The sequence below is a fragment of the Salmo trutta genome, unplaced genomic scaffold (genome assembly GCF_901001165.1).
Source record: "Salmo trutta unplaced genomic scaffold, fSalTru1.1, whole genome shotgun sequence".
Classification (NCBI taxonomy): domain Eukaryota; kingdom Metazoa; phylum Chordata; class Actinopteri; order Salmoniformes; family Salmonidae; genus Salmo; species Salmo trutta.
In genome coordinates, this window is record NW_021822911.1 from 16,923,782 (window position 1) to 16,935,543 (window position 11,762).

Below are 11,762 nucleotides of genomic sequence, written 5' to 3' on the forward strand. Positions count from 1 at the left end.
ATGCAACACAATGGTTTCACAGAAAAAAAACTAATTAAAAAAATTTAAATAAACAGAAATATTTAGTACACAACAAACAGAAGATTAACTGAAAGACTAATGAACATTCTAAGGAAATTCCATTGATTAAAATATTAATTGGATGCAATATCCAACCCAAAATATAAGCTTGTTTTTTAGGAGGGGCTCTGAAAGACACTATGGGGGTGTCCTACTGAAGTTGACTAGTAACAACAACTGGGACCTAAAAGACACCCACCAAATCTGCCCAAGAAGAGGAAAACAAAAGAAAAACCCACACGAAACTTAAAGACAGGAAGTAAACCAAATAGGTAGTGCAACTAAAGGTGTTGACTCTCCACATGTATCAAAACAACTGGAGCACTGGGCCAGACACTCTTAAATAGAACCTGGACCAGCTCAGGTGAAACACCTTCCCACTAACGAGATGGACAAGCCAGCACAGGTGTAACACATACTGACTAACGAGGTGACACCAATCAGTGCGTCCTACGTGCTAACGAGCTAGACGTGCTAACGAGCTAGACGTGCTGACGGGCTAGACGTGCTGACGGGCTAGACGTGCTGACGGGCTAGACGTGCTAAAGTCCAACCTCAAACCATAAATGGAAAAACCAAAGCCTGTAACACCTTCCCCTTCAAGACAACAAATATATCCTATATTTTTGTTGGACAAGTTTGCTCACCACCAACAGAAAACAACTTCCATTTCACATTATAATCAACTACAATGCTTTACCTTCACCAATATAAACATGGTGTCTACTGGCTGTCAACAATTAAAAACAAGAAAAAAACACGTATTTCTAAATAATAATATACAATCGGATTATTTTCTCTCCTTTTTCTTTCTATAGAATCCTAAAACCCACTAGCTTCTAGACCTCGTCTTCCTAAATCCCACTTGCTTCTAGAACTCTCGTCTTCCTAAAACTCACTAGCTTCTAGAACTCTCATCCCCTTGGAACGAGTCCAAACAAAACTCATCTCCAATACAGAAAAACGTGCAGACAAAATAAATTGTAATCCATGGCAACACACTGGCTAAACGCAAAACACAAATCTTTTTGACTGCCCACTCTTGAGACAATCAGAAACCAAGTTGTCCTTACCACAGACATGTCTGATTTCAAGAGGAAACTCCTGCAATATCCGTAGTAACTTTCCACCTCACTGCGGAGCTTCTCTCTCTTTTCAGGGTTCACTAGATAGGCATGTTGTTGGATCGGGGCCCAGTCCCTAATGTCATGCTCTAGTACATTTGGTTTGGCACATCTGAGAATGAACCCTGATATTCTAAAAGCAGGGCAACATTTTTCAATGTATTTGTACCCAAAAATTGTCAGTTTGTTGCATAAATTAAGATTACTAAATGTTACATGAATTATAAATATTAAATATCAAAAGCAAATGTACACCCCTTTGTTAATATGTATTGGCAATAATTAACTTAAGGGTGAGGCATGAAATAATAAAACATGTATCTCTTGTCAGGCTGGATGTTTGAAATATGAGGTGATTTGAGTCATGCTTCTTCAGTAGTGGAATAAAGACAATTAGCACTTGAATGCTGTAAAGAAATACTGGAGTGATGTAGGATGTTAATAAAATTGATTATAGACCAATTTATTATACTGCGTCCATGTGTATAGGCTGCAAGTACGTTGAAATTAAGTTGTTTTCAAGTCATTGACAAAACGACCAGAAAATACATCTTCTCAACTTTCACTTTCAACTACAACCAAACTTTTAAATTACATTTTGCTAAATGTCAATGTCAAAAAAAAGTTTTAATGTGTTCAAATCAATAACCGATATGCAGAAACAGTTTGGGATATACTGAAACCTAAACATTTGAAGTGTGCATTTTGATTCCAGTGCGTCACCAACGTGGTAAGTGTAACCCAGCTCTTTTTTTGTTAGTCACTTTTTGTTAAATCACATAATAGTAACTCTTCCAATTCAGAGCCTGGATTTTCCCCCCTGAGTCTAATATCCATATCATGTTGAAATCAATAGAACAGGGGACAAACGTTTTAGGGTTCTACATTGTGACATCATTAAAATACTCCAACTACAATGTTAAAAACATTCTATATTGTGACATTAATTCATTGATATCATGAAACAACTCCTTCATGTGTGTTCTCTGGTGTATAGTTAGACAACTAGATGTAGTAAAAACCCTTCCCACATTGATCACAGCTAAAAGGTTTCTCTCCTATGTGTACCCGCTGGTGTCCCTATCAGGGTGCTTAGCTGAGAAAAACTAGTCCCACATTGATCACAGCCAAACGGTTTCTCTCCAGAGTGTATTCTCTGGTGTGATTTCAGGGTTTGTAGCAGAATAAATCTCTTCCCACATTGATTCACAGTCCGTAAGGATTCTCTCCTGTGTGTGTATCTCTGGTGTATAGTTAGATAGCTAGATGTAGTAAAACTCTTCCCACATTGATCACAGCTAAAGGGTTTCTCTCCTGTGTGTGTTCTCTGCGTGCATAGTTAGATTGCTAGATGTAGTAAAACTCTTCCAACATTGATCACAGCTATAAGGTTTCTCTCCTGTGTGTGTTCTCTGGTGTGATTTCAGGGTTTGTAGCAGAGTAAAACTCTTCCCACATTGATCACAGCCGTATGATTTCTCTCCTGTGTGAATTCTTTGATGTATTTAAGGTTTGATGAAGAGTTGAATCTCTTCCCCACAGTCAGAGCAGCAGTGAGATTTCTTCCCTGTGGGTCTCTGCTGGTGTTTCTTGAGGAGTTCTGATCTGGAGAGACTCTTCTCTGCCTCGTCAGCATCATGATGTTGTTGAGGCTCCACAGAGGATCCACGATAGTCACGTCTCTCTCCTGTGTGAACAACAAAGTCAGACAGATGGTTAAAGGCCCACAACAGTAGAAATCCACTGTAAAAGGTAATGCCAACAGCGGAGCCATGATGTTGTTGTACAACAATTGACGTCTGTAATGTCATGTTAAAATTGGTTGGACAAAATGTCTTAAAATGAGCAAGAATAGTCATATTTTGTCTTGTTTTCACATTAGTAGTGAAATCGATGATTGTAGGCTAGAAAATAAGTTAAAGTTGCTGAAATCCTAAGCAGTGTGCCAGACGCAGTCTGGTCTCCAATATAGGCCCTTTCTGTGTTTAATAAAATTGCGGCACAGGGGCAAAGCACACAATTTGATTGCAGAAACTCATCACTGCTAATGAGGAAACCACTAGTTTGGATGTAGTATATCTGGTAATGAGGAAACCACTAGTTATGGGATGTAGTATATCTGGTAATGAGGGAAAACCGATAGTTATGGATGTAGTATATCTGCCTGGAGCAAAATGGTGAGCAAAGATTTTAGTTTTTCACATGTATTCTGAAAGTGAATGGGGGAGAACTCAGGGGAAGTACCCTCCATTTCCAGGTTGATGATTGAGTTCATTTCACAAACTTTGGATTATAATTGTAAGGCTTCATTTGAATGTCCTGTTTTATATCATGTTTGCTACAGCATTAACCTCCTAGGGTTGGGGGGCAGTATTTTCACGGCCGGATAAAAAACGTACCCGATTTAAAAACTGGTCTACTACTCTTTTCCAGAAACTAAAATATGCATATAATTATTTGATTTGGATGGAAAACACCCTAAGTTTCTAAACTGTTTGAATGGTGTCTGTGAGTATAACAGAACTCATATGGCAGGCAAAAACCTGAGAAGATTCCATACAGGAAGTGCCTCTCTGACTATTTCTTGGCCTTCTATAGCCTCTTTATGGAAAATAGTGGATCTCTGCTGTAAGTGACAATTTCTAAGGCTCCCATAGGCTCTCTGAAGGCGCCAGAAAAGGAATGAGATCTCTGCTGTCTCTGGCTAGGTACAGGAGCGCTGTTTGTGTGAGGGGTCAGGCTGGTGCTCAGAGCCCAGGAGATGCGCAGCCACGAGAGTACTCCATGTTTTTCTTCACCAGTTTGAATGAATACAATATCGAGAAGTGGCCATGTTTTTCTTTTCAGCCTTTGAATGAAAACAACTTGCCCGGTTGGAATAGTATCGCTATTTTACGAGAAAAATAGCATAATAATTGATTTTAACAGCGTTTGACATGCTTCGAAGTACGGTAATGGAATATTTCAAAAAAAAAAATTGTCACGACATGCGTCCTCCGCGTCACCGTTTGGATAGGACCTGAACGCACTGACAAAACAGAGGATATTTTAAACATAACTATGGATTATTTTGAACCAAAACAACATTTGGTGTTGTAGTAGAAGTCCTGGGAGTGCATTCTGACGAAGAACAGCAAAGGTAATCCAATTTTTCTTATAGTAATTCTGAGTTTAGTGAACGCCAAACTTGGTGGGTGTCAAATTAGCTAGACCGTGAGGGCGAGCTATCTACTCAGAATATTGCAAAATGTGCTTTTGCCGAAAAGTCATTTTAAAATCGGACACCGCGATTGCATAAAGGAGTTCTGTATCTATAATTCTTAAATATTGTTATGTTTTTGTGACGTTTATCGTGAGTAATTTAGTAAATTCACCGGAAGTTTCGGTATGTTTTGCTAGTTCTGAACGTCTCATGCTAATGAAACAAAACTGGTTTTTGATATAAATCTGAACTTGATTGAACAAAACATGCATGTATTGTATAACAATATGTCCTAGGAGTGTCATCTGATGAAGATCATCAAAGGTTAGTGCTGCATTTAGCTGTGGTTTTGGTTTTTTGTGACATTATATGCTAGCTTGAAAAATGGGTGTCTGATTATTTCTGGCTGGGTACTCTGCTGACATAATCTAATGTTTTGCTTTCGTTGTAAAGCCTTTTTGAAATCGGACAATGTGGTTGGATTAACGAGAGTCTTATCTTTAAAATGGTGTAAAATAGTCATATGTTTGAGAAATTGAAGTTATAGCATTTTAAGGTTTTTGAATATCGTCAGGTCACCGCATGTGTGGGAGGTGGGACAAAAGAGCTGTCCTGAGCCATGTTGAGTAGGACTAGGGGCTCCTGCAGTAAATAAAAACAATGATAACTACCCTAAACAACAGTATACAAGGCATATTGACATTAGAGAGACATAAAGCGAGGCATAAAGCAATCACAGGTGTTGATTGGGAGAGCTAGCTAAGACAACAACAGGTAAGACAACAGTTAATCAGCTAAGACAACAACAACAGGTAAAATGGCGATGAATGGGCAGAGAGGGTCAGTTAAATACATACAGGGCCTGAATTCTAGGCTGGGGCCGACAAGATAAACAAAACAACACAAAATGGAGTACCGTGATTAATGAACAGTCCCAGCAGGCATCAGCTATGTAGCCAAGTGATCATAGGGTCCAGTGAAACAGCAATATATGAAACAGGGAAGCCGTTAGGTAGTCGTTACTACGCTAGCCGGGAGATGCGCCTGGCTCGGGCTAACTGGTGCTAGCTTAGAGACAAGTGCGTCACCGACGTCCGGCAAAGGCCGGTTGAGTGCACACCGGACGGAATTACGTCGGCAGACCAGTCGTGATGGGATCAGCGGGGCTCCGTGTCGGCAAAGGGTCCAGGCCAATTGGCAAAAGAGGTATTGTAGCTGGAGGTAATTTTGTTTGCTAGCCGGGAGATGCACCTGGCTCGAGGCTAACTGGTGCTACCCAAACGTTTTGGGTAGCCCCCACAAGCATCCCACAATAAGTTGGGTGAACTTTTGGCCCATTCCTCCTGACAGAGTTGGTGTAACTGAGTCAGGTTTGGTAGGTCTCCTTGCTCGTACACGCTTTTTCAGATCTGCCCACAAATGTCTATAGGATTGAGGTCAGGGCTTTGTGATGGCCATTCCAATACATTGTTGTCCTTCAGCCATTTTGCCACAACTTTGGAAGTATGCTTGGGGTCATTGCCATATGGAAGACTCACTTGCAACCAGCTTTAACTTCCTGACGGATGTCTTGAGATATTGCTTCAATATATCGACATACTTTTCCTTCCTCATGATGCCATCTATTTTGTGAACTGCACTAGTCCCTATTGCAGCAAAGCACCCCCACAATATGATGCTGCCACCCCTGTGCTTCACAGTTGGGATGGTGTTCTTCGGCTTGCAAGCCTCCCCTTTTTCCCTCCAAACATAACGATGGTCATTATGGCCAAACAGTTCTATTTTTGTATAATCAGACCAGATGAAATTATTTCAAAATGTACGATCTTTGTCCCCATGTGCAGTTGCAAACCATTGTCTGGCTTTTTTTATGGCAGTTTTGGAGCAGTGGCTTCTTCCTTGGTGAGCGGCCTTTCAGATATATGACTCGTTTTACTTTGGATATAGATACTTTTGTACCTGTTTCCTCCAGTATCTTCACAAGGTCCTTTGCTGTTGAACGTGGTACCTTCAGGCGTTTGGAAATTGCTCCCAAGGATGAACCAGACTGAGGTCTTGGCTGATTTCTTTTGATATTCCATGATGTCAAGCAAAGAGGCACTGAGTTTGAAGGTAGGCCTTGAAACACATCCACAGGTACACCTCCAATTGACTCAAATGATGTCAATTAGCCTATCAGAAGCTTCTAAGCCATGGCATAATTCTCTGGAATTCTCCAAGCTGTTTAAAGGCACAGTCAACTTAGTGTATGTAAACTTCAAACCCACTGGAATTGTGATTCAGTGAATTATAAGTGAAATAATCTGTCTGTAAACAACTGTTGAAAAAATTACTTGTGTCATGCACAAAGTAGATGTCCTAACCGACTTGCCAAAATTACAGTTAGTTAACAAGAAATGTGTGGAGTGGTTGAAAAACGAGTTTTAATGACGCCAACATAAGTGTATGTAAACTTCCAATTTGACAACAATTTGACCCCCACAGCAAATCTTAACTGCCAATTATAGAATATACTATATAGCCTTGAAATCAGGTAAAAACTATAATTTTGACCTCATGGGTGGCCAGTCCTTGTATTTATAGTGTAGTCAATTCAGGCGGTAGCCCTGAGCTGGACTCAAACCTGGGTCCAGCAACTGTCAGCCAACACCTGTTACACCAAGATGTCTGAACTTCTTGAAGAGGTCGCTAGGTTTTGGATTAAGGTTGATACAATAGCTTCCTCTATGATGTGAGAGTGGTTACATTTCTCCAGCCCCCATCCCTCAGATGTTTACCAAACCAAGGCTCTGGACAACCATTTTGTTTCTGTTTAAAACCTAGGTTACCCCTTTAACAAGCCACACAACAATCAATCAATCTGCAATTGAAACAATAACAAAGTTGTAATTCCATCACTGTCTTGGTAATAAGATGATGATGGGGTTGGAGAAATGTAACTACTCTCAAATTCATAGACAGACCTATGGATGCAAGGACTGACCATCCATGATATCAACATTATAGTTTTAACCATGTTGAGGCTATACAGTGTTGATTTACATTGTTTCTAAACATTGGAGTAAAAAAAGCTTATTTGGGGTTCTGATGGGGTACAACAGCTGAACTAAGCTCACGAAGCATGTGTTATATTCTTCAAGAATCAATGGCTATAAATAAATAATTTAAAGTCCAAATATGGATGTAGCTATTGCATATTTCCCCTTTAACACCACACATCAGTTCAACAACTGCAGAGTTTGTGCCTCTGTTTTTAAGACAGTACTTACTAGTGTTAATCAGGGAACGGTTTCTCAAAACCATCTTATGGCCTAAGTTCACCGTAGAACCATTGGAGCCTTAAGATGGGTTGGGAAACCGGGACCAGATATCCAGTTTCCTACTCCTTTTTGGATGTAACAGTCATCTCCCCCTCCTCCTCTTTCACTCTGAACGCGTCTTCCTCTTCTTTCACTGAAACATCTTTCTCTTCTTCTTTTCACTGTAACAGCCTCACCCTCTACTTCATTTTTTACTGCAACAGCCTCCTCTTCCTCCTCCTCTTTCACGGGAGCTCTTTCTCCGTCCCAGCAGACCTCCTCTTCTTTAACAGGAGGAGAGTAGCTTTAGTGAACTCATGGTCGGGGATGTTAGCTAGCTAGGCTAATGCTAACTTAACCAGCCCGCTAGCTGAATAATAACAAGAACACCGTAAATATGAAATTAAATCGGATAACTAACTAGACGACAGAAGTGGGTTTAAAACACAGTGGCTAATATACACTAAAGCGTCTAAAGAGCTTTATTGGTTCGGCTATTTTGTCTAGCAAGCTACCGAGGTGGCTGAATAACTGTTGCTGCTGTGTGAAAGAAGAGTTCCGTCCACTACATTATACGCACACCCAACCGCATTACCTTAAATTCCCAGACCGCCATCTGCTGACTGGAGTGGGTAACGCAGTTGAGTAAATGTATATTTAATTTTCAGACAAAAAGTTAAAGGGTAGGAACCAGTGTAACAACACAGTGTGGTTAAAGACTTAGTAACCTAGTTGTATTGAAGATCTATAAGCACAAACAGTTATGTTTTTGAATTATCACATATGTATTAATTTATTTCGGGATTCTGGGTAATCCACAGCAGATTTATGGGGATTTGCTGTGGTTGAGTTGAAAATGGAATGGTCCCGTGATAGAAATGTATAAAGTTGACATTACATCATAAAATCCACCTTTTACATTGTACATTAGCAGTTTATGTTTCTGTTGTTGGTTTGGTGTCAAATAAACCAGTCTTTATAAGTTATTTGCTGAATCTCAGTTTTACATGTGGGTTTAATGCTAAAGTTCCCTCTTTCAAGTTTGTAGCTAACTGGAAAATTCATTAGGTAGCTAACTGAACTGGCATCTTCTTTAGGAGTGCTATTTATATCCTGATCATTCATCCACACTGCATCTTCTACAGGAGTGCTATTTATATCCTGATCATTCATCCACACTGCATCTTCTATAGGAGTGCTATTTATATCTTGATCATTCATCCACACTGCATCTTCTATAGGAGTGCTATTTATATCCTGATCATTCATCCACACTGCATCTTCTTTAGGAGTGCTATTTATATCCTGATCATTCATCCACACTGCATCTTCTATAGGAGTGCTATTTATATCCTGATCATTCATCCACACTGCATCTTCTATAGAAGTGCTATTTATATCCTGATCATTCATCCTCACTGCATCTTCTATAGGAGTGCTATTTATATCCTGATCATTCATCCACACTGCATCTTCTATAGGAGTGCTATTTATATCCTGATCATTCATCCACACTGCATCTTCTTTAGGAGTGCTATTGATATCCTGATCATTCATCCACACTGCATCTTCTATAGGAGTGCTATTTATATCCTGATCATTCATCCTCACTGCATCTTCTATAGGAGTGCTATTTATATCCTGTCACTACTGATCATTCGTCCACACTGCATCTTCTATAGGAGTGCTATTTAAATCCTGATCATTCATCCACACTGCATCTTCTTTAGGAGTGCTATTTATATCCTGATCATTCATCCACACTGCATCTTCTATAGGAGTGCTATTATATCCTGATCATTCATCCACACTGCATCTTCTATAGGAGTGCTATTTATATCCTGATCATTCATCCACACTGCATCTTCTATAGGAGTGCTATTTATATCCTGATCATTCATCCACACTGCATCTTCTATAGGAGTGCTATTTATATCCTGATCATTCATCCACACTGCATCTTCTATAGGAGTGCTATTATATCCTGATCATTCATCCACACTGCATCTTCTATAGGAGTGCTATTTATATCTTCCTTCCAGCAGACCTCCTCTTCTTAGCAGAGGAGAGTAGCTTAGTGAGCTCATGGTCGGAGATGTTAGCTAGCTAGCTGGCGTTCGTTAGTAATAGGCTAATTTATCAAGCCAGCTAACTAACAACGTATATATGAAATGAAATGGGGAAACTAGCTAGCTATTAGACATACGTATTTTTAAAACACAGGTGCAACTATACAACGATTTTTGTCTATAAAGGTAGTGAGGTGTCTGACTAGCTGTTGTTGTTGTTGAAGAAACGTCCCGTCCACTAGATAATACGTCACACAAGCAGCGTCGCCTGAAAGACGCACACATCGCCGTCAGATGACTGGAGTGGGAAACTATCATACTACTATGGCTGAACCTGTACAACAACACATTACACTGCACCTATCATACTACTATGGCTGACCCTGTAAAACAACACATTACACTGCACCTATCATACTACTATGGCTGACCCTGTAAAACAACACATTACACTGCACCTATCATACTACTATGGCTGACCCTGTAAAACAACACATTACACTGCATCTATCGTACTACTATGGCTGACCCTGTAAAACAACACATTACATTGCACCTATCACACTACTATGGCTGACCCTGTAAAACAACACATTACACTGCACCTATTGTACTACTATGGCTGACCCTGTAAAACAACACATTACACTGCACCTATCATACTACTATGGCTGACCCTGTAAAACAACACATTACACTGCACCTATCATACTACTATGGCTGACCATGTAAAACAACACATTACACGGCATCTATCGTACTACTATGGCTGACCCTGTAAAACAACACATTTCACTGCACCTATCGTACTACTATGGCTGACCCTGTAAAACAACACATTACACTGCACCTATCATACTACTATGGCTGACCCTGTAAAACAACACATTACACTGCACCTATCATACTACTATGGCTGACCCTGTAAAACAACACATTTCACTGCACCTATCATACTACTATGGCTGACCCTGTAAAACAACACATTTCACTGCACCAATCCGCTGTCTGTGACAATAAAACATTTTAAAAGCAAGCTAACATAGAAAATGACAGCATTGATTATTTTTAAATTACAACAGTAAATTTAACAATGCTGTTTATAAATATTGTTGACATACATCCAAGGACAGTTTGACATGCATTACATTCTCACTGCAGAAAAATATTCTCATTAAATCACATGACTTCTAGTTAGAGAAAAGGATTCCTGTAAACACGGCCTGCTACAAGCAGGAAACAAGTTATGGACGAACCAGAAATGTAACATATCTGTTTGACAGTAACCCTGGATGATGAATGTGTGAACTATCTTGTCATCTCTTTGGGTAACCACAATGGAACATTCTAGTCTTTAAGGACATGAACTGGCAGAACAGGTTTCAGCAAAGTATGGAGTCATTGTTTTCAGGAAGGTGTACCCATGGCCAGTGGTGTAAAGTACTTCAGTAAAAATACTATAAAGTACTACATAAGTTGTTTTTTTGGGGGGTATCTGTACTTTACTTTTGAATTTATATTGTTGATAATTTTACATCACTACATTCCCAAAGAAAATAATATACTTTTTAATCTATACATTTTACCTGACACCCAAAAGTACTCGTTACATTTTGAATGCTTAGACAGGACAGGAAAATGGTCTAATTCACTTATCAAGACAACACATGGTCATCTCTACTGCCTCTGATCTGGCGGAGTCAGGAAACACAAATGCATCTTTTGTAAATTACGTCTTCGTTTTGGTATGTGCCCCCTATCCATACATTTTAAAAACAAGAAAATGGTGACGCCTGCTTTGCTTAATAGAAGGAATTTGAAACGATTTATACTTTTAATTTGACTTTTCATACTTAAGTATATATAGAACCAAATATTTTTAGACTTTTACTCAGGTATGACAATTGGGTACTTTTTCCACAACTGTCTATGATGATAGGAGAGACAGGAGGCAGACTAAGAGCAAGGGCAGCCACCTGAACTACTGCCCTAGAAAAGACAAGGAGCA